The sequence below is a fragment of the Triturus cristatus genome, chromosome 3_1 (genome assembly GCF_964204655.1).
Source record: "Triturus cristatus chromosome 3_1, aTriCri1.1, whole genome shotgun sequence".
In the NCBI taxonomy this organism is placed as follows: domain Eukaryota; kingdom Metazoa; phylum Chordata; class Amphibia; order Caudata; family Salamandridae; genus Triturus; species Triturus cristatus.
In genome coordinates, this window is record NC_140583.1 from 1,160,595,422 (window position 1) to 1,160,618,772 (window position 23,351).

A 23,351-nucleotide genomic window follows, 5' to 3' on the forward strand; every position below is an offset into this window, starting at 1 on the left:
CTGTTTATTTCCTTGTTCTATATTATGCATAGATGTTGCCTTTCGGCCCAATATCAGAACTCCTGTAGTGGTATGATTGAGACGCAGGAAACTGTTCCGCATCGTGGTGTAAAGGTTGTTTAGTTAATCTATGACGGTGGTTTGCTATTGGTGGATTAATCAGATCCAGTTCTCATTAGGTGGCTCAGATTGCAAAGGGATGGCTGAATCTACTTCGATGTTTGCCTTGCATCTAGCCCATTCTCTTAATCTTTTACAGTTGGTGTTGTGGTATACCGTGGCGTACTCTGAGGATTGATCGAAATATTTGATTCCTGACAATCTTTGAAGGTGTCACCTACCAGACAGCACAAGCTGTCTGGTTGCAAAATACCTATTGTGGACTTACAGATCACCCATTTCTTATAATTGATTGGCTTTGTTTTTTCTTTTACACTCTTATTAAGAGTCTTCTTTTATTTGTCCCTCCCCAGGAGCATAGCCTCTTTACAATTACTTTGTTTGGCTGACTTGTATTCTGCCACTTTTAGGGAACTACTATTTTCTTTCCAGTTTAAGCGATCTTTGAAAGTGCACGTCTTCAACTCTCCCCCTGCAAATACATGCCCTCTTCCTTGTGCGTGTTTTGTTTTTCCTCTCTCTCTCTCTCTCTCTCTCTCTCTCTCTCTCTCTCTCTCTCTCTCTCTCTCTCTCTCTCTCCCCCTCCCCCCCTCCCCTCCCCACTCATTGTGTTGTTCTCTATGTCTGGTGTTTCTTTCCCCATCCCCACGATGTTCTCCCCCTTAGTGTAGCATTTTTTCCCGCCATATCCTCTGTTGTCCACCTGTCCTTTTATATTTGTATTTTGCGCTGTTGTTCTAAAACAATTGTTTTATTTACCGATCTATGTGGCATGCATAATCTTGGAAGGGAAGATGGTGCCCACATCATTCTGTACAAAATAAAAGGGGCAGCGCTATATAACCCTGGAAACTGGGGCGAATCTATAAGACAAAACACTGATGCCCTCGGTGAAGTTTAGGCCTCAACTTCCTCTGTAAAACCTAAAGAGCCTACAGTTGATTGATTTTTTTTTTTTATAAGGAATCAAATCCAGTTTATTCATAATAGACATATCTCAAAGTATATGAGTATATATGAGCAATCAGAAAAAACGACATTGCAAAAAGGTGCTTTAACGAAAACAGCACAGTGAAAGTGCATGAGTGAACTAAGGTGCACAAGTGCTATATACAAGGCATGTGTACAGAACTAGGGACTGAAATGAATAAAATTACGACAACACAACTCTGAATCAGAGTATGATATACCACATCATAACTAAACGCAGTCCTCTAGTATATTTCGGCAAGGTTTCGACCCTATTAAATTTTTTTAGTAAGCCGCATCATGAGGACCAAGATTCAAGATAGCACCAATATAGAGCGATAAATCCAGTAATAAGGGTTTCTCAAACTCCAATACTGGTAAAACTGATTCAGAAATTTTTCATATTTCTTTATACAAAAATCTCCCCATAGGCTCCTGGTTGTTCCCTCCATCATATGCTCCTTGCCTGCAGCTGTGTTCCGGTTTACTTCATCTTGTGTGCTGCTTTCTCCCTCCTCCCACCTCCATCTTATCTGTTGCCCCCATCCTGCTGTCTTTTATTTTGCGCTTTCTTACTAAAATGCTTTTATTTTAACTACCCATTCAAGAGGCATCCACCCTCTTGGAACGGTATATAAAAGATTTAAATGAAAATGGCATTCCCATCATTATGCAGGTGCGCATATGCATACAAGCAATAACAAACCTCTCATCGGACCTTATTTATTTATATTTTTATTTCACTGATGTTATGAAGCATGCTGCACTGCATCTGCAGCCAGCATTGGCAATGCCTTTAGGCCCTAATGGCGAGACCTGTAGGTTTTTCTCATTCTAGGTGGGTTCAAGGGTCCTTCCTGATGTCGCTTCCAAATGTTTTTCTCCATCTCAAGCACATGGCTCTTGATTGTTGGCAGTTTTGGTGTACATGTTACTGCAATTGTGTTGTGACTTCCCTGTCTTTGAATTTGCTTGGGTAGGGTGCATTCAGCGTTGTCTGTTAGTTGGTAAGGGCCTCTGGATCCGGTTTCTTCAGGAGAAGAGTGACTACAACCTTCATTGAGTATTTAGGCGTGGCTTCTTGGCCTCTGATATTTAGAAGTAAATGTTGGAAAAATGTTTTGTTATATGAATTTTGGTTAGTGACTTGCAGAATAGCGTGATTAAAGTTGAAACCTGGATTAGGAAAAACTTGTTGCAATTTAGCAGCAAAATAGAGATCATGTTTTTGGGGGCTAAAAGCAGAGCTGGCCTCGTTAGGTCCTTCCAATCCCAGGTATTTTTTTTTCCCAATCTCCGACTGATATATCAAAAGTGAAAAACATAGGGTTTCAGTTTGGCACTCAAATATGCTTGATTTAAAAAAAAAAACCAGTTTACAGCAATTGGCTAAATTAAGACCTATCATTCCACTGCTGTTCCTGCCTCAAAAAATCGGGATGTTAGCATGATTTTTAATTCAAGACTTAACTGCTGCAACTGTCTTTATGCAGACCTTTTAGTAACTGAAGTCAGCCACTTAGAGAGGGTTCAGAATAAAGGCATTAGAATATTCAAAGTTCTTGTTAAAAGAGAGCATATCAATGAGGCCTAGAGATCACTTCATTGGTGCCCTGTGTGAGAAAATTCTAATTTACATTGGAATGCTGGATATATTAAATGCTTGAACAATATGCCGCCCCGTGCCTTCCAAAGCAGAGTGCTAAATCTGCTCTGTCTTCCCAGAATCAAGAAGGAAAGTTTCCTCTCTCCTCGGATTGGCATTCTGGAGTACTCCACCACAACAATTCAAACTCTCTTCCTCTAGCTATTCCCATTGCTGTGAAGTTCTTAAATCCCACCTCATTTAACGTAACATTGATGACTAACTGCAGAAGACTCTGTTGGGTAGCAGGCTCAATACATACACATGCATGCTACTGTGGATAAATAGAAACCAGGTAGTGTGACAAAAATCTTATGCACACGCTGTTAGTGTTCTATGAGAGTTCATCATGTGATTGGAGCACAGACGCTAAAAAATCATAACGTTTTTTCTTTGTCTTTTTATTCAAACAAAAAACGTCCAGCCAACACGTGTTTCGTTGCTTGGGGATTACCCCCGACTTCTTCCGGGGTGGAAATTATACAAAAGATATCGTATCAACATAAATACAAACAATAAGGGAAACAGTATGGTGAGCAATATCACCTCATTGTTGGAAAGGTGAGCACAAATCACCTTAAAAGTGGAAACCCTACACATATCTAAATTCAAATCAAAGTGACTATGGGACTGTTAGATCACTGGAGTGATCGCACATGAGTAATAATGCAAAATATTTGCAAAAGGTGAGGCGTGAAGTGTGCTGTGTGTTCTTATTATGCATCGTACAGCCCATATAAATAAACTCAATTATAAAACGAGGTAAGACAGTGAGTAAACTATAAATAAACACGTACAAAGGATGGTGAAAATTATAATTATCTGTTGTTCCTATGTAAAAGGGGGGTCCTACCTGTTTAGGTTTTTGTGTTTTATGTCGAGTAATCTAAAATCAAACACTTATGGGAAATAAGGTAAAAGCCCTGGCCAGATAAACAAGGAAACCAGTGGTCATTAGGACTGTATCAAAATGGGATTTCCCTCACCACCCCGCTGGTTGTAATTCCGACCCTGCTGGTCAAATAAGTCAGAATCCTTTATATCCAATTAAAAACTCCAACGGTTGTGTATAAAACCTAAAGGAGTAATAACCATCATAAGTAGCAGTCACTATATGCCCCAGAAGCTTCAACATAAATACCCATTATTACAAAACAAGGGCCTCATGCCCTTTACCTTTGTGTTAGGAGTCGGTAGTCGTTCCGTGCCGATATGTAGATTAAACGCATTGTCAGGCTAAAAGTAATTGCACGATCTGTCAATGTAAGTAGATTCTCCATTACAATATCACCTAGCTAAGCATAGGAGTCCTAAATAATTAAATTACATGTCTGAGATTCCTCTTACCTACAGCGAGTACGGTGAGGTCCGAAATCGGCACCGGGTGTGCGTTCTGTGCCGGATGCGGACAGTAGCGCAACCTGGAAGTGAATATATGTAGACAGGGGATCCAAAGGCTAAAGCGTAACGCTCCATCAATGTGTTTCAAAACGTCAGTGCTTTATTAGCGAACGCCTTCAGTAACGTAATAGATGGACAGAACCCTACTATTCTGCCAACAACGAACTGTGGTAGACGCTTATTTACCAGACGTACATCGCTGCTCACCTGATATTGCCACTGTTACGAAATAGAGTAACTATGAACATGTGGTGGACTTTACTGTATTTAAGTCTGCATCAATGCCCGTCGTATTGTGTCACTATCACGGTGTTTTGTAAGACCGTCTGCGTTCACCCTATTAGTGGAAGTCAAAGTATAGCGAAAGTGCGTGTTTGTACAGTTCGCAATTATGAAATGTGACCTACGTGGGGAATCGTGCAACCGCATGCAACAGTCCATTATGAATCATAATAATCCAACATGGAGTATAATGACTGGTAATACAACATTATTAATTAAAACAGTTAAGGTCATATTCATGTTCATTCAGTAGTTGTATTTTCATTGGTGTGTTTTATATATGTTTTATACAGAATGTATTGAGGATGAAGACAAAAATACAGGTCTGAGGAAACGCTCGACCTTTAATCCCCCTATCACCGGGGTTCCTCATAAAGTACTCACTTTTGAGAAGGCGGTACAGCAAGAGATAACCAGTCTCTGTAGAACACAGAAATCCCAATACCACAACCTTTCAAGAAGTGAACAGAGTGCACTGCAAACACTAATGAAAGATCAAAAAATAACAATCAAGCCTGCCGATAAGGGCGGAGCCATAGTCATTCAGGACACGACAGCGTACAGAGATGAATGCATGCGCCAGCTGTCAGACAGGCGGGCCTATCGCCCTTTGAAAGAAGATCCCACTGAACGCATTAAAAAAAAACATTGACGATCTAGTGGAAGAAGGCGTTACAGAAGGCTGGATCACCTCACAAGAAGGGTCTTTCCTGCACACTAGTCATCCAGTGATGCCGTACTTTTATTGTTTGCCCAAAATACATAAGCCACATAGACCACCACCAGGAAGACCTATAATATCAGGTATTGGTTCACTTTTGGAGCCCTTATCTACTTTCGTAGATTATTTTTTGCGGCCCATAGTCAAGACCATGCCGACATTCCTACAAGATACCAAAGATATATTGCGACTACTACCTGAGATTGTTTTTGACCAAAAGCAGGACTATCTAGTATCCTTTGACGTTGAATCTCTTTACACGTCAATACCGCAAGATGAAACCTTGGACACCATCAACGACATCTTGGCTAATGCTACCTTAGACTCCATAACACCAGTCCCATTCATAATGTCCCTGGCCCAATTGGCTATGAAGGACAATTTTTTCAAACATGAGGATACCATCTACCTACAGACCTCCGGGACCAGTATGGGGAGTATTTTTGCGCCAAGTTTGGCTAATCTCTACGTCCATACTTTTGAGCAACAGCACATTCTGACCACTTCCAATCCATTCTTTACATCTATCCGCTTCTGGAAGCGGTATATAGATGATATTTTAACAGTGTGGCGTGGCAATTTGGAATCTATCATGGCATTCAAAGAGTGGCTGAACACGAGAAATGACTTCTTGAGATTCACCGTAGAAGTGGGCAAAGACAGGATAACCTTCTTAGACTTATCTATCTTTGTTACCCCGATTGGTTTACAAAGTGAACTATTTCGTAAACCTATGGCACGAAACTCGTTACTTCGTTTTGACAGCCAACACCCGAAATCGCTTCGTGCCAATTTGCCTTATGGGCAATTTCTCCGGATCAGGAGGAACTGCTCTACCCGTGAGAATTTCGAAATCCACTCTGCATCTTTGAAACAACAACTTCTTGAGAAAGAATATCCAAAGAAACTGATCAAAACAGCATACAAAAGGGCATCCAACAACAACAGGGATGCTCTTCTGGATCCCCCAGTGGTTAAGCCTCCATTGAACCGGCTCACGTGTGTTACCACCTTCTGCACTCTAACCAACGTGATCCAGAAAAGTGTTCGCAAACATTGGCGAATACTTAACAGTGATTGTGATAAGATACCACTCCCCTTGTTTTCTCTGAAAAGAAGTACCAATTTGAAGGATGTACTAGTCCATACTCGCCCCCGTGAACAAAAACAGGCTACAGATACCACTCTATGGGGTTTACCTCCAGTCCAGGGACACTACCCATGCGGCAATTGTGCCGTCTGCCCACAAACCCATGCATCTAAAACGGTGAATATTGGTACCCCTAGACCTTGGATACAGAAAAGTTTCACAAATTGCAACAGTGATAACCTTGTGTACCTCATCACATGTCCATGCCCGCTTAAATACGTGGGCATGACTACTAGAAAGGTAAAACTACGGATGCAGGAACACAAGAGTACATTCAGATGTAAAAAAACCATCACGAAACTTACAAAACACTTCGTTGAAAAAAACCATGATGCAGGTGATTTCAGCTGGACTGTGCTTGAAAAACCGTACATCCCACCACATGTGAGTGACATATCAAATTTTTTGTTCTTACGTGAACAACGTTGGATTTTTAAATTGTCCAGCGATACCCAGGGCCTGAACGACGCGATACCATGGATGTCGCTAAAGAAATAGTGTATACTATAGGTGATCAGAATCCATGTTAGCTTCTGGCCCAGGATACACTTGCAATTTGATGTTACCGTCACTGGGTCTTCCTTTAACATTGGGGATTATAGTACTTTCTATTTTTTCGATTCAGCCTATTTTTTCCGCTTGCTGGGCACAAAATTAATTTTCCCTACACAGCACAAGTGTTTCTATTGTTTACTACACCTGCATTATTTCTCCTGTCCGCCTTTTTATTTAGCACCATAAAACATGTCTAAATAAAGCTTTCCAAAACAACGCAGTCCAAAGATAGTACTAGATTAACTAGCTTGTGAGATTCCTCCTGTAGTCCTAGAGACGTCATACACTGTTATCTAGCGTCTAAATAAAGTTTTTATTAATGAAACAACACAGCCTTAGTCGAGGACTACATAGACCAGCTCGTGAATTTCCTCTGCTAGTTCTTAGAGACGTCACACTCAGCGCGCTATAAATTCGTCAGATGAGCGGTACTGTTTGTAGACAAATGCGTCTGTCCCAGACTCTACAATAAAGTTTTTTTACAAAAACAATCCAACCTTAGCCAAAAAACTACATAGACCAGTTCGTGAGACTTCTCTTGTAGTTCTAGAGACGTCACAATCAGCGCGCCAGATTACGTCAGATGGGCGTTCACTGATCGTAGACAGGTGCGTCCTCTTTCCCGTCTCCTAGATAAAAACAGCTGATCCTGTCACGTCGGGTACCTCCATCCCAGTACGAGTCCCAGCCGGAGGTACCGACGGACAGGTAATTATTCAGGAGATTTACCTTTACCCTTGCATGTAGATCCAGTTCCATTCGCACAGCCTCGCATCTCTTTTTTCGTGCGAAGTTTTTTCCGTTCAAAAACGATGCATTTCGATTCCTAAAAATAAGAGTATTTCATTTTTCACGTCTTTAAAAGACGATATGGGTCTTCTTTGATCGGGTAGTTTGTTGGACTACCTTGTCTCTTTAAAATTGGAGTTTTGCATTTCGTCCTTTTGCCGAATTCAGCTTTACTATTAAATGTTTTTTTCTCAAATAATCGGCTGACATGTCCTGGTCACTATTAAGAGTGCGAGACATCGTCCAGCATTGACGAATATTCCCTCTTTTGTTAAAACATATCGTTTTGACGTATGTACTGTTCTCTAGTGGTAGAGACAGATTTATTGGCTCACGTTTATTTGCAGAGCGGGGCCTCTTCCTTGACTCAAGCTGGTGCCGAGTGAGGTGGGGCTTTTTCCTCAGATATTGTTTGGTAAGCATGATTCTTCTATTTTTTAAACACACTTCAGCAGAATGAGGTTACAGACGCCCAGAAGAAAAATGTCTCATGTGTTTTTTTGTTTTTTTGTTCATTTAATTTATTACACTGTTGTTTCTCTTGCCTTGTAGATGTCAACGAACATCAGCAAATCACATAGAGGAATTGAAGACATAGTGAAGGGTATGGTAGTAACCCAGTTGCTTTTTCTCAAAGTCCAAATATTAGGGACTTTTGTTTATGAGGTCCTGAAGAAAGCCAAGGAGAGTTTCTCCGGATGGCTGAAACATGTCGACCACACGGTGGGCAGTAAACGTTGGTTACCTGCCTCCTTTTTCCTTTTTTCCACTTTTTTAGATAGAAACACGATTGATGAGGCACAGTCTAGTACTTACGTATATCTAGTACATATCAATTGTGTATTCTGTTTTATGAGCACTGATAAATACAAAAACATTCATTTGTTTTCTTTACACTCTTTCATATACTCTTGCTTTTTCCTCCTCTTTTGGATGTTTCTTGAGAAGAGGATACAACTCATTCATCTAACCTCGATACATTAAGAGGACCCTGTGAAGAGTTGTTTGGTAACCCAGATGATGACACTGGGCACTATAAGAGTGTAATGATGGGATGCTGATTATCCTTAGATCAAGCTTTTTTGCTTCACCTTCTGCACCTTTCATCTGTTGTATTGTCCTATCACATGTTTACCTTTTTCTATTGGCATAAAATTTGCTATTAGCCAACTCTCTTGAATCACTGATCAAGATTGGTAGAATTAGACCTCGGATTCCTCTCTTGGTTTTTGAAGTATTTAGGAAGGGGGCTTTGGTATCCTTGTAGGTCTTTAAATATTTGCCCTCAGACCCTACCTGTTTTGAGTGTTTTATATATAGGCAAAAGTGAATCCATATGTATGAGAATAAAACCATAATGAAGTGCCTATATTTAGAGCGTAAAAATCCATATATTTATTATTTGCATCAGATGAGGTGACATGTACTGCTTGACCATATCACCTGTTAGATCCTTTTATTATATATAAATGGTGACTCCTAAAGAGACATGTATACCAGTGACAAAACGCATTGGTAAGATTTAAAACAGAAATTACAACACCATAGTTGGTGTGCACTATTGGTCAGGATTGTTTGTTGACAGATTACACCATTATAAATTGTTGATATACTGTAAGTACATATAGAGACAAACAAATTCCACACGTGATGACAACCATATTACCATAGTCATTTTCTCAATCTTAATCTCCCAAGAAGTATTGCATCTCATGGTCACTGTTTAGGCCCAGTTCCACCGCTCTGAGACGCATAATCCACGTTGCCTTGGTGCGTCTGAGTATCTGTTGCCTCCTCTGTGATTCGGTTTCACAACGTCAATACCATAGAAAGTGAAGCGCTTGGGGATTCCTGAGAGGCAAGATGGCGTCCGTGTGGTCGAACGCGTAAGCTGGACTCTCCGATGCCGTGGCTTGTAACGCTATACTGAGGAGAAACGCTGGGGAAGATGATCGGAGCAAAACAGGAGTACAAGGACGCGGGAAAAGTACGCGGAAGAAGCTGTTCGAAAACGGCGTGAGAGCTGTTAAGGTGCTTGTTGTACGCTCCCCTGTAATCGACGCGGGGTGATGGTGATAGTGTCGGCGGCGGCAAAGTTTGGCGGTCTTTCTCGGGGCTGCTGGGTGGTCTCGTGGATTGGATTCCGGCATTGGACTGCGGGCTGGTGCTGATACGGAGGTCTGAGAGGCTTGAGGGATACAAGCCTTTGCCGGACAATGCCTCCTAAGGGTGCGCGTGGGAGATAGCGGCAGCAGGAGGATGCGGTAGTTGGAGAAAAGACCCCAGGTAACCCCGCGAAAAGTGTAAAATCAGACCTGAATGTTAACAAGGTCAAAGTGGATGACCTATCAAAAAAAACTATTCCGGTACTATTCTCAGGTGGAAAGAAGCTATAGAAAAAGTGTAAAAAGGTGGACCCCATGCTGGCGGAGGGGGCAGATGGAAGGAGAGAGGTGGATGGGGGGGAGAACTCAGCAGTTAATGTTGATTCAACCCTGGAGGAAAATGGAGCTCTTATGTCTGAGCTTGTAGTTCTCCCCTCACCAATTATTTTAAACCCCCGGGGGCATCGGACAGACAGATATGTGAGGGTCCACAACATGAGGTGGGGGGGCTACCCCACTAATAGCAACTATAACTATACCCAGCATCTCAACGGGGGGCCGGGCCTTTGTGGTGGAAAGGAATGTGGACGAGATTATTGATACTCCTACTAAGTCTGATTTAAATGCAGGGGAGCTGGGCGCATTGAATCGTGCTTATGAAAATGGCGACACTCATGGAGGTACACAAGCTTTAACCCAAGATGCCGAATCTGGGGATTATTTTTCATTATCAGTTCAGTCTACCTCTTCGTGTGAGGGCTTAGTGGGGATGCTTTCCGCACAGGTGAATGGCGTCAGTGGCAGTGATAATAGCAGCGCATATCTGGGGGATTCTGGCGAGTTTTAAGAAGGTAGTCCCCTCACAGTACGTAAAAGGTTGGAGAATAAAAGTATTAGTACTGAGCTTGGGACAGACCAGCTCGGTCTACAAGCAGATATAGGCCAACCAGTTGAAGATATTTCTCTGACGCTGATCTATCAATCGATAATGTCCCATCGGGAAGAAACCAGAGTTGAAAGTCAGAAGGTACAGAACCTCTGTCGGAAATTACAGAACTCAGTGCACAGAGTGGCTAAGACTTGCTCGGAGTTTTCAGCTCGATTCAGTGAAGCAGAAGCACGTATTTCAAATTTGGAAGACGAGCTTTTGGCTCAGAAAGCTTTGACTGAATCTTTTCGCCGCTTGAAAGATGACACTCAGTAGAAACTAGCGGACTTAGAGAACTGCGCACGAAGATCAAACCTGAGAGTATTGCAGATTCCGGAGGGGCGGGAAGGGCAGGACTCTCGCAAATTTATTGTTTGCTTATGTTCTTGGCATATGAGCTGCAGATTACACATTGCGCATAGATCGCCATCTGGTGTTGGGCCCGGATGTTTGCATTTGTTTTTGTCTTGGAAAGTCTTTGGAAGTCACGAGGTATGTGACTCTTCCGTTGTATCATAGTGCGCATGGGCATCGGCTCCATCCTCAGATTGTTTTTTCCCGCCATCGGGCTCAGATGTGTTCTCGCGTTCCAGTTCGGAACCGTTAACGGTTTTCTCTTTCGACGCGCAATCCTTCCCATCTCGACAGTATTGTTTTAGATTGCGTTTCCAGCCACACGTGACCCTTCAACTTCGAAATCTTCGAATCCGGTCGTCGACAAAGGCCTTAGGGCCTACCCGGGCCTCATGTCCGGCTCATTGAAAGGACGCCATTTAAAAAGTGTCCTCGATGTGGGTCAAAGTTTCCCCACACTGACCTACATGAGGTGTGCAACCTCTGCCTCTCACCGGAGCACGAGGCTAGAGACTGTCCAGCTTGTGCCTCCTTCCGCTCCAAAAAGACCATCCGGGACCGACGAGCTCGAAGAACAATGGCGCGCTCGTCATCTTCATCCCCGACGACATCTTTCAAGAGGGCGTCGATGTTCCGGAGCAGGGTCGAGTCGAGGATGCCATCATCAGCGCCTCCGAAGCAGATGATTCCGACGTCGAAGACATCACTCCAGCTCAAAGGGCAGTGAGTACAGACGTCGACCCCGACTCACCCCTCCCCTCGACACCGTCAAAAAAGGCTTCGGTACCACCTCCACCTTCGGGCCCAGGTGCACGCCGAGACACTGATTCCCATGCCCCGCCTTCGGGCCCGGTAAAGAAGCCAAGTAAGCCGTTAAGCAACTCAGGCTCGAGTTAGCCTACCCTCGGTACCTTAAAGCAACATCCGGCACCGAAGAGGAAGGCGTCATCGACCTCATACACGCCGACCGCTGCTCCCACATCGAAGCACTCTGCGTCGAAGGCTAGCACCAGTACCTCGGCACCGACAACACCCTCGGAGCTGACAAAAAAACACACGCCGAAAGGCCCCGATACTTCCAAGCCAAAGACCTCGGAACCGAAAAAACAGCAACCGGTTCCAACTGATAAAGACACTTCAAAACTACACAGTTCCAAGCCTAGAACTGCTACTGAGTCGACGCCCAAAAGACTTACGGTACCGAAGCCCTCGGCTCCGAAGGATCTGTCTCCCACAGATGAACTGTTTCATCCAGATCCTACCCAAAAGACTTTAATGAAGGATCCTAAGACTGGTCATTTAGTGCTCAGCATCAAGAAAAGACCACTAGAAATGCCTGCGCCTGCACCGCCACCAAAGAAAAGAGACTCTGCTACCTCTCCATTAAGGATTCCTTCTCCTCTTCCTCCTCCTCCTCCTCTTCCCCCACCACACCACTCTCCCATACCATCACCTATTCCAATTGATGATGATGATGATCACAACACCTCAGATGATGCAGGGGGAGGTGCAGACGATCAACCCCTTGGGGATCCTTCTCTCCTACTGGCTCCCCTAACCCCTGGGATGATTACAGTGTCCCAGATGTCCCTTACACCCCACAAGACTATATTTATCCCTCCAGGCCTCCCCCCCCCCCCCCCCCCCCCCAGAGGATAATATCGGATTCAACCAGCTCCTTCAAAGAGCTGCCCAATACCACGGGGTGGCCCTGCATACAGACCCAGTAGTGGAGGATTTTCTTATGGATACCTTTGATAACACACAAAGGTCCACTTCAACACTGCCCATGCTTAAAGGGGTCATTAAGCATGCACCAGAGATCTTTAAAGACCCCGTCAGAGCTCGGGCCATCAACCCAAGAATAGAGAAGAAATATAAAGCTGCCCCAGTATAATTAAGGGCCCGCACCACTAGACTCCCTAGTAGTCTCTAATGCCAGGAAGAGAGCAAATTCCCAAACGTCAGGTGACGCACCACCACCAGACAAGGAATCAGAACTCCTAGACGCCTCTGGCAAACGCACAACGTCACAGGCAGCAAATATTTGACGCATTGCTAACACCTAAGCGCTCCTAGCCAGGTATGACAGGGCACATTATGACGAGCTTGACTCCATAATGCAGCACCTCCCTGACAAATATAAAAACCAGTCCAGTGAACTAATCCAAGAGGGTAAGACCATCACTAACACCTCCATTCGCTGTGCCCTTGGGGCAGCAGATACCGCTTCAAGGGCAATCAACACCAGTGTCCTTCTGCGCAGGCATGCCTGGTTACGTATATCAGGTTTTAAACCCGAGGTACAGAGTTCTATACTCAATCAGCCTTTTGATGAGCAACACCTATTTGGCCCCAATGTAGATGTATCCCTCGAGAAAACGAAGGAGGATACAGACACCGCCAAATCTGTGGGAGCCTTGCAATCGCAAGCTCCCAGGCGGTCCTTTCGTCGCTCATCCTTTAGAAGCACCCATCGATGCTACTCCTCTGATAGCCCCTCCACCTCTTACAAAGCTCCCGCACAATCCACCTTTACTAGAGGTTACCAAAGGGGTGGTTACAGGGGGAATAACCGCAAAGGCAGAGGCAAAAACAACAACTCCAGCGCTGCCTCCACACCTACCCCATGACTTCCCTCCACTTCCGCCGACTATTCCACTCCAGTCGGGGAAAGACTCCACCAATTTCTCCCTGCCTGGATAAACATCACTTCAGACAGGTGGATCCACGAAATCATTCAATCTGGCTACTGTCTCGAACTGACATCTACCCGCCCCAAACATACCACCCAAACACCGTCCAATGTCACAAGAACTTTTGTTACTGAAAGCAGGAGGTAATCTCCCTCCTACAAAAAAGTGCAATAGAACCAGTTCCCGTGCACCAACAAAACAAGGGAGTCTACTCCCTATATTTTCTCATACCAAAAAAGGACGGATCTCTAAGGCCTATTTTAGACCTCAGACCCCTAAACCTATACATACATTCAGACCACTTCCACATGGTCACACTTCAGCAGGTCCTCCCTCTGCTTTCCCAGGGCGACTTCCTTGCTACTCTAGACCTCAAGGCGGCCTATTTCCACATTCCCATTCACAGCGCTCACAGGAAATATCTCAGATTCGTAGTGGACGGTCAGCACTACCAATTCAGCACCAAGAGTGTTTACCAAGTGCCTAGCAGTAGTGGCAGCACACCTAAGGAGACAACACATACATGTCTTCCCTTATCTAGACGACTGGCTTATAAAAGCCAATTCCTACAATCAGTGTGTACAACACACTCACGCCACTATTCAACAACTTTACGACCTGAGGTTCACAATAAATCACGCCAAGTCCCAGCTGCAACGGTCCCACACGCAACAGTACCTCGGTGCCACAATATACACCTCAAAAGCGCTCGCCTACCCCAGTCCCGCCCATATAGCGAGCATCCAAGCTCTTCTCACCAGATTCCAACCGCAACACACTCTTCCAGCTCGAGTGTTCATGCAACTCATAAGGATGATGGCCTCTTGCATATTCATAGTGCCTCATGCAAGACTCCAGATGCGTTCTCTCCAAGAGTGCTTAGCACACCAACGGAACCAGGCTCAAGGTCAGCTAACAGATCTGGTGTTGGTAGACGGTCGTACCCATCGCTCTCTGCAGTGGTGGAACACCAAGAACCTTTCCAAAGGGTGACCGTTCCTCGAGCCAGTTTCTCAAATAGTCATGACAGCGGACGCATCGCTCTCCGGCTGGGGAGCTCACCTACTACATTACACCGTGCAGGGCAGGTGGACACCTCAACAAAAGTTACTCCATCAACCACCTGGAGTTACTAGCCATATTCCTAGCTTTAAAAGTATTTCAAAAACAAATATCAGGGAAGACTGTCTTAGTCCGTACCGACAACATGACAGCCATGTATTATATCCAAAAACAAGGCGGGACACACTTTCTACAGCTCTCTCCGCTTGCACAGAGCATATGGAGGTGGGCTATACCTCAGAACATTTTTCTCCTAGCCCAACATGTCCCAGGAGTCCAAAACACAATAGCCGATCTCTTGAGCCGTCAAACAGAACAAATTCATGAGTGGGAACTTCATCCAAAAGTTCTTCAACAGTTTTTTCAGATTTGGGGGCAACCACAGATAGACCTCTTCGCCACCCAAGAAAATGCCAAATGCCCAAACTTCGCCGCCAGGTATCCTCACCCATTGTCCAAAGACAATGCGATATGGATGAACTGGTCAGGCAGATTTGCGTACGCTTTTCCGCCTCTCCCACTCATTCCGCTAGTGGTGCGCAAACTACAGCAACACTCATTAACGCTCATCCTAGTTGCTCCAACTTGGGCCAGAGAGCCATGGTTCACCACACTGCTGGAACTCTCAGTAGTTCCGCACCAAAATCTACACCCTCTCCACGCCTCTTAACCCAGAACCATGGAGAGATCCAACACCCAGACCCAGCTCAGCTCAACCTAGCGATCTGGCTCCTGAAATCCTAGAATTTGGTTACCTTAACCTTCCTCCTGACTGTATGAACGTCGTCAAAGAAGCTAGACGGCCTACCACTAGAGCATGCTATGCAGCCAAGTGGAAGAGATTCGTAGTATACTGCCATAACAACGACACTAACCCCCTAGATGTGTCTATCCAACACATCCTAGGCTACTTACTACACCTACAAACATGCAACCTAGCCTATAACTCTATCAGATTGCATCTTGCTACCATAGCAGCATATCTACAAAATAGACAGCATCTCTCACTTTTCAGAGTACCTGTCATAAAGGCCTTTCTGGAGGGACTCAAGAGAATAATTCCCCCCAGAGTACTACCTTCCCCTGTGTGGAATTTAAACATCGTTCTCACAAGACTAATGGGGCCTCCATTTGAACTTCTACATAAATGTGAGCTACAATTCTTAACATGGAAAACTGCTTTACTCGTAGCCATTACTTCTCGACAAGGAAGTTAGTGAACTACAAGCACTAACCATTCAAGAACCCTTTCTCCAGATGCATCTTAATAAAGTTGTTCTCCAAACTAATCCTCAATTCCTCCCTAAAGTCATTTCTCCCTTCCACCTCAATCAATCTGTAGAGCTGCCTGTGTTCTTCTCGCAGCAACAAAGTGGCAGCAAGAGCTCTTCACACCTTAGATGTCAAAAGAGCACTACTATACTACATAGAGAGAACAAAACCCTTTTGTAAGACTAAACAACTATTTGTGTCTTTCTCACCACCACACAAAGGCAACCCCATATCAAAATCTGGGATAGCTAGGTGGATTGTCAAATGCATACAGATTTGTTACCACAAAGCAAAACGTACAATATCTGTTCCTCCTAAAGCCCACTCTACACGAAAGATAGGGGCTTAAATGGCAAGTTTAGGAAATATTCCTTTAGATCAGGGGTACTCACAAAGTTTCTCTTGGGGTCCAAATTTACAATGTTGTTTGTGGCCGAGGGCCGCACCTTGGGGGCGGTGTCATTGGGGGAGGGGGCGGGGCTAGAGCAACAAAAAGAAACTGTGACCATGAGGTGGAACACAGGTCCCTGCAGTGGACGCCTTTGTCCACTGAGCCACCGGACCCGGCATACACATATCTCTCTCTCTCCCTCCCTCCTCCGACTCCCTCCCTCCTCCGTCTCCCTCTGTCCTCCTTCTCCCTCCTTCTCCCTCCTTCTCCCTCCGTCTCCCTCCCTCTCCCTCCGTCTCCCTCCCTCCTCCGTCTCCCTCCCTCCTCCGTCTCCCTCCCTCCTCCATCTCCCTCCCTCCTCCGTCTCCCTCCCTCTCTCCTTCTATCCATCTCTCTCCCTCTCCGTCTCTCTCCGTCTCCCTCTCTCTCTGTCTCCCTCCCTCTCTGTCTCCCTCCCCCTCTCTCCCTCTCTCTCCGTCTCCCTCCGTCCTCCGTCTTCCTCCGTCCTCCGTCTTCCTCCGTCCTCCGTCTCCCTCCGTCCTCCGTCTCCCTCCCTCTCCCTCCGTCCTCCGTCTCCCTTCCTCCTCCGTCTCCCTCCCTCCTCCGTCTTCCTCCCTCTCTGTCTCTCTCCCTCCCTCTCTGTCTCTCTCCCTCCCTCTCTGTCTCTCTCCCTCCCTCTCTGTCTCTCTCCCTCCCTCCCTCTATGTCTCTCTCCCTCCCTCTCTCTGTCTCCCTCCCCCTCTGTCTCCCTCCCCCTCTGTCTCCCTCCCCCCTCTGACTCCCTCCCCCCTCTGACTCCCTCCCCCCTCTGTCTCCCTCCCCCCTCTGTCTCCCTCCCCCCTCTGTCTCCCTCCCCCCTCTGTCTCCCTCCCCCCTCTGTCTCCCTCCCCCCTCTGTCTCCCTCCCCCCTCTGTCTCCCTCCACCCTCTGTCTCCCTCCCCCCTCTGTCTCCCTCCCCCCTCTGTCTCCCTCCCCCCTCTGTCTCCCTCCCCCCTCTGTCTCCCTCCCTCCTCTGTCTCCCTCCCCCCTCTGTCTCCCTCCTCCCTCGGTCTCCCTCCCCCCTCTGTCTCCCTCCCTCCCTGTCTCTCTCCCTGTCTCTCTCCCCCTCTCTCTCTCTCCCTCTCCATCTCCCTCCCTCTCCGTCTCCCTCCCTCTCTGTCTCCCTCCCTCTCTGTCTCCCTCCCCCTCTCTCCCTCTCTCTCCATCTCCCTCCGTCCTCCGTCTTCCTCCGTCCTCCGTCTCCCTCCCTCCGTCCTCCGTCTCCCTCCCTCTCCCTCCGTCCTCCGTCTCCCTTCCTCCTCCGTCTCCCTCCCTCCTCCGTCTCCCTCCCTCTCTGTCTCTCTCCCTCCCTCTCTGTCTCTCTCCCTCCCTCTCTGTCTCTCTCCCTCCCTCTCTGTCTCTCTCCCTCCCTCTCTGTCTCTCTCCCTCCCCCCCTCTCTGTCTCTCTCCCTCCCTCTCTCTGTCTCCCTCCCCCCTCTCTCTGTCTCCCTCCCCCTCTGTCTCCCTCCCCCCTCTGTCTCCCTCCCCCCTCTGTCTCCCTCCCCCCTCTGTCTCCCTCCCCCCTCTGTCTCCCTCCCCCCTCTGTCTCCCTCCCCCCTCTGTCTCCCTCCTCCCTCTGTCTCCCTCCCCCCTCTGTCTCCCTCCCCCCTCTGTCTCCCCCTCTCTCTCTCTCTCTCTCCCTCTCCGTCTCCATCTCCCTCCCTCTCCCTCCCTCTGTCTCCCTCCCTCTGTCTCCCTCCCTCTGTCTCCCTCCCTCTGTCTCCCTCCCTCTGTCTCCCTCCCTCTGTCTCCCTCCCTCTGTCTCCCTCCCTCTGTCTCCCTCCCTCTGTCTCCCTCCCTCTGTCTCCCTCCCTCTCCCCGTCTCCCTCCCTCTCTCCCTCTCTCTCCCTCTCAGTCTGTCTCTTTGCCTCTATCTGTCTGTCCCTGTCTCTGCCTATCTGTCTCTCTGTCCCTGTCTCTGTTAGTCTCTATCTCTATCTGTCTCTGTCTGCTTCTGTCTCTCCCTACTGCCCTCTGTCACACTCTGCCCCCTTACCCTACTCTCACACCCTGCTGTTCTCTTGTCATTCTTTGTCACCTCTCACCCCCCCCCCCTTTCGCTTGTGTGGCAACTGAGGCAGCTTCCCTTCCAGGGCACACACACAGCCCCACTCGAGTACTTCACAGGTCTTTAAGAGACCATTTACATGATAACGAGCCTTTGTTTATATTTCATCTCTTAGCGCCCCAGCAGCTCCACTCGGACTATCGCTTGAATCCCCGGGTCCCCACAGAGCAGAGTCTGTGTTTGCTGACACTGTTAAAAAAAAAAAATTAAAAAAAACACCGGTACGATGTCTGCAAGGTCCGCGGGCCGCCAAGAAAGGCTTGCCGGGCCGCTGGCGGCCCGCGGGCCGTACTATGAGTACCCCTGCTTTAGATGATATCTGCAGAGCAGCTACATGGTCTACACCGCACACATTCACAAAACACTATTGTGTTGATGTGCAAACTAAACAACAGGCTAGTGTGGGCCAGGCTGTACTCAAAACACTATTTCAAACTACTGCAACAGATACTGGTGGTCGACGCTAGGAGTGGATACTGCTTTACAATCTATGCACAGTGTGTAATCTGCAGCTCATATGTCTCAAACGGAATATGCTACTTACCAGTATGCATCTGTTCTTGGCATGTAGAGCTGCAGATCTACACCCGCCTCCCCGGCTACCTTTATCTGTTCCAGTATTATCTTACTTGGATACACCACACATGGGCATCTTTCCTGTTTCTTACTAAGCTCCATCATTTCCCTGCTGGCGATAAACAATCTGAGGATGGAGCCGATGCCCATGCGAACTATGATCCAAAGGAGGAGTCACATACCTCGTGACTTCCAAAGACTTTCCAAGACAAAAACAAGTGCAAACATCCGGGCCCAACACCAGATGGCTATCTATGCACAGTGTGTAGATCTGCAGCTCTACATGCCAAGAACAGATGCATACTGGTAAGTAGCAAATTCCTTACAGATGCCTTTCCCGAGCTCACTAGATTGGACTGGAATAGGGAGATTGAGCGGGCGCACCGTTTTCCATTTAATATGCGTTCAAATTCTGGCCAAGCAAATAATAAACCCAGAGCTTTTTTGATTTCTTTCAATAGCTTTTTAGCTAGGGAGGATGTGTTTCAGCTAGCTCGACCAGATAAAAAGAGGTCTGGGAAGGATTTTGAGTTTTTTCTAAGGCCTGATTTTTCGCCACTTTACCGTAGAGAGTTGGTGGCAGCTGCGCCAGCTTATTCCAACGTTTCAGGCTAAAGGCGCTCAAGCATATTTATTGAATCCGGCCAAACTTAAGGTAATACTTCAGGACCGTACCAGATTTTTTTCTTCAGTGGGATCTGCAAAAGAGTATTTAAAGACCATATAAATACAGGGTTTATGGTGCTTTAACTAATGGGATGGGTGGGATAAAAACCACTCAGTAGAAGGGGTTCTTATTTTTGTATTTTTTTGCTTTATTTTTGAGGGGTCTGGGAAGTATGGGTTGAAGGCGTAGTGTATCTCGCTTCCTGTGTATTGGGGTTTCTCTCGTAGAGTTATGTTTTTGTGGTGGTATTTTTATTTGTCCTCCACTCTTTGAGAGGAGGTGCGAGCAACGGTATCAGATGATTGAAAGCTTCTTCATCTTAATGACCATGAGTCCTAAAGCCTTGTTGGTGGGGTGGGGTGGGGGGGGGGGAGATGGGATGGGGTCAGGAGGGGTCCAACTTTGACGAACCACTACTTTTAGAAGAATTAAATATCAAACTTGCACTGTGGCCGGCTCCTTTATTGTTTTGCGGAGATTTTAATATTAATATGGTTAATAAAGAACTACAAAAGGGAAGACCAGGATATACGGGTCGAAACCCAAGAGTGTTGCAAGCATTATTTAATCTGTTGAAAGATCACAGGTTATTAGATGCATGGGACAATATACAAACGTCAGCACCTGGGTATACGTTTTATTCCTTCCCTCATCAGAAACTGGTCCGTCTTGACTATTTTTTTTTATATCAACTGAGCTGCTTGTTGGGGCCTGATTCAGATATATCCCAGGAATACCTCTGATCATGCGCCAATAGCATTGGAAATCTCGGCACTCTCGGTTGATTGTGCTCCAAGAAACTTTACATTTGACAGGAAACTGCTCCTTGACAATGGGTTTAAGGAACATATGACAAAATGGATTAAGGAGTTTTTTGAGAATAATAAAGCTACAGTCCCTGTTCCAGTGCTTTCGGATGCTTTTAAGGCCTGTTTTAGAGGGGAAGTGACGAGCTTTGGCATTCATTATCAAAAAATGGCTAAGGCAGAAATACAGGATGTATATTTAAAACTGATGCTTACTGAGGCAAAACTAACGCTGGGGATCGCACAGCATAAAGATATTACGGGGTTGGAACCTGATACTGCACGATGTCGGGCTAATATTAACACACTTTGCAATAAAGAGAATGCCAGGAAGTACTTGATACATAAAAGAGAGTGCCATGAGTATGGTGAGGCGGTAGGGCGCTCTTTGGCGCTCCGAATGCGGATGAAAGAATCTTCCCAGAGAATTACTAGTCTTAGGGATAGCTCCGGTCTAATCTCACGTGATCCTCGGGGAATTCTCGCTATTTTTCATCAGTTTTATACTGATTTGTATACACAGCAGAACTCACAGGGTGATGTGAATAATACGTTGATGTCAGGGAATTTTATGCAGCTAGATCGGGAGGAGGTGGAGATGCTAGATAGTGTGATTACTATGGATGAATTAGAGGCGGCCGTCAATGGATTAGCGATTGGGAAGGCTGCTGGCCGGGATAAGCTCCCTGTGGAGCTTTACAGAGTATTCTTTCACGATCTTAAGAATGAGCTGTTAGAGACCATAAGTGCTGCTCAAAATGGTCACGCACCTAAAACATGGGATGAAGCCACTGTTGTGGTTTTTTTTAAAAGAAGGGGAAACCGCCTGAGACTCCGGGGTCTTATCGACCGATCTCATTGGATGATTGTGATGGCAAAAAATATGCCAAAATATTGGCGAGTCGATTGGCAAAAGTTATATCTCCCTTGGTATCTCTGCATAAGCACGGCTTTATCCCTTCTCGAGGGACAGTGGCCCATGTTAATAAAGTTGTGACATTGTTTGATGTTGCTCAGGCTGAAGGGCGAGATCTGGGACTAATATTATTAGACGCTGGGGTGGGAGGTATTGCTGTTGAAGGTCAATGAACGTAAAAGATATTTTTTGATGCCAGTTCGCTTGGACGGTTGTCCATGTATTTTTGTATGTTTATTTGCCAAAAATAAAAATTTGCTTATCAAAAAAAATATTATTAGACGCTGAGAAAGCGTTTGATCGCGTTGCGTGGGATTATTTATGGAATATCATGGGTCGAGCAGGATTTGGTCAAGGATTTATTCAGGCGCTACAGGTGCTATATAAATCACCAGTAGCTAGGATATGTGTTGGGGGTAGGGTATCGGAACCCGTGAGGATAACTAGAGGAACCCGGCAAGGGTGTCACTGCTCCCCTTTATTATTTGCTATTTACATCAACCTTTTTGTCAATATGTTGGATAGTAGCCCCTTAGTGAGACCGTTTATTGTCCGGGAAATTCAGCACTCCGTATTTGCCTATGCGGACGATATTGCTATTACTACCAGTGACCCGGCCACGGCAATTATACAAGTGGAACGGTTAGCACAAGAATTTGGACAAATATCTGGGTATAAGCTTAATAGGACAAAAACACAAATACTATGTACAAACAACATGATGTCCGAGGACCCAAGATCTGTCAAGGAGGTGACATATCTAGGGATAAAAATCCGGGCATCTATGAAAGAATTAGCGGAAGTTAATTGGATGGATATTATGTCTAAGATTAAAGAATCCTTAGCAGGATTGGGGCGTCTCCAATTTACACTGGTGGGTAGAGGCAATATTTTAAAAATTAATATTCTACCTAGGGTTCTATATTTTTTGATCTGTCCCTTTTAGAGGTGACTAAGGAGCAACTCCATAAACTGCAAACTGCATGTGCTAAATTTTTATGGGCCCCAGGTAGACCTAGAAGGGCTACGCAGTTTATGACCCTGCCGAGAGAAAGGGGGGGCTGGTCAATACCTGATTTCACATTTTATTATTATGCGTGCTTCCTGTTTAAAATGCGTATACTGTTGACCGGGGAAGAGGTCAGTAATTCTGCAGAAGCCCCATCAATTTTTCATGTATTACTTGGGGTGGAAGTAAAAAATTGCTTGTTTAAGGAAGTTGATGGTAGCTATTATAAGAGGACACGTTAAAGGATTATGAAGGCTGTCTTTAAGGTTTGGAAAGCTATTTGGACAAAATTTTCTTTAATGGGGATAACATATTTCACTCCTACCAATGCCATATGTTTTTTGCCTTCCATCTTTTGAGATCAGGTGGTTAGAAATTGGAGAAGCAAACGTATTGTGCAAATTGGTGATTTTTATGAGGGGCAGGGGCTCTACTTATCATTTTCAGATTTTGCCAGACAATATAACATACCTAGGACGCAGTTTTTTAAGTTTCTCCAAATCCAGGATTTTTTAAGTAGGAAAAAAAACTTGGCACCGGTACGTCATAAACTAATTGAATCAATCAAGCGCCAGGAGAGAATTGGGGCTTCATATAACATTTTGCTATCGTTTAAGGCGGATGATTTGGAGAAACATAACTTAAAATGGGCTAACGTTCTGGGAGAACATTAGGTGTCTTTAGAGAAGGTTATTATTATGGCTCGGGAAACATTCTTATCAGCGAATCTAAAAGCTCAATTTTTTAAAACTGCCTTCAATTTATACTATACACCTGCAAAGATGTTGAAATGGGGTGGGATGTATGATGGCAAGTGCTTCCGTTGTGGG

At 45.7% G+C, this 23,351-nt stretch overlaps 1 protein-coding gene across 1 annotated transcript in view; it reads left to right on the top strand.

Annotated features, from left to right (window-relative positions):
* Nucleotides 1-23,351, top strand: part of LOC146861707 (uncharacterized) — a 383,712-nt gene that overhangs the window by 132,311 nt on the left and 228,050 nt on the right. The window lies entirely within an intron of this gene.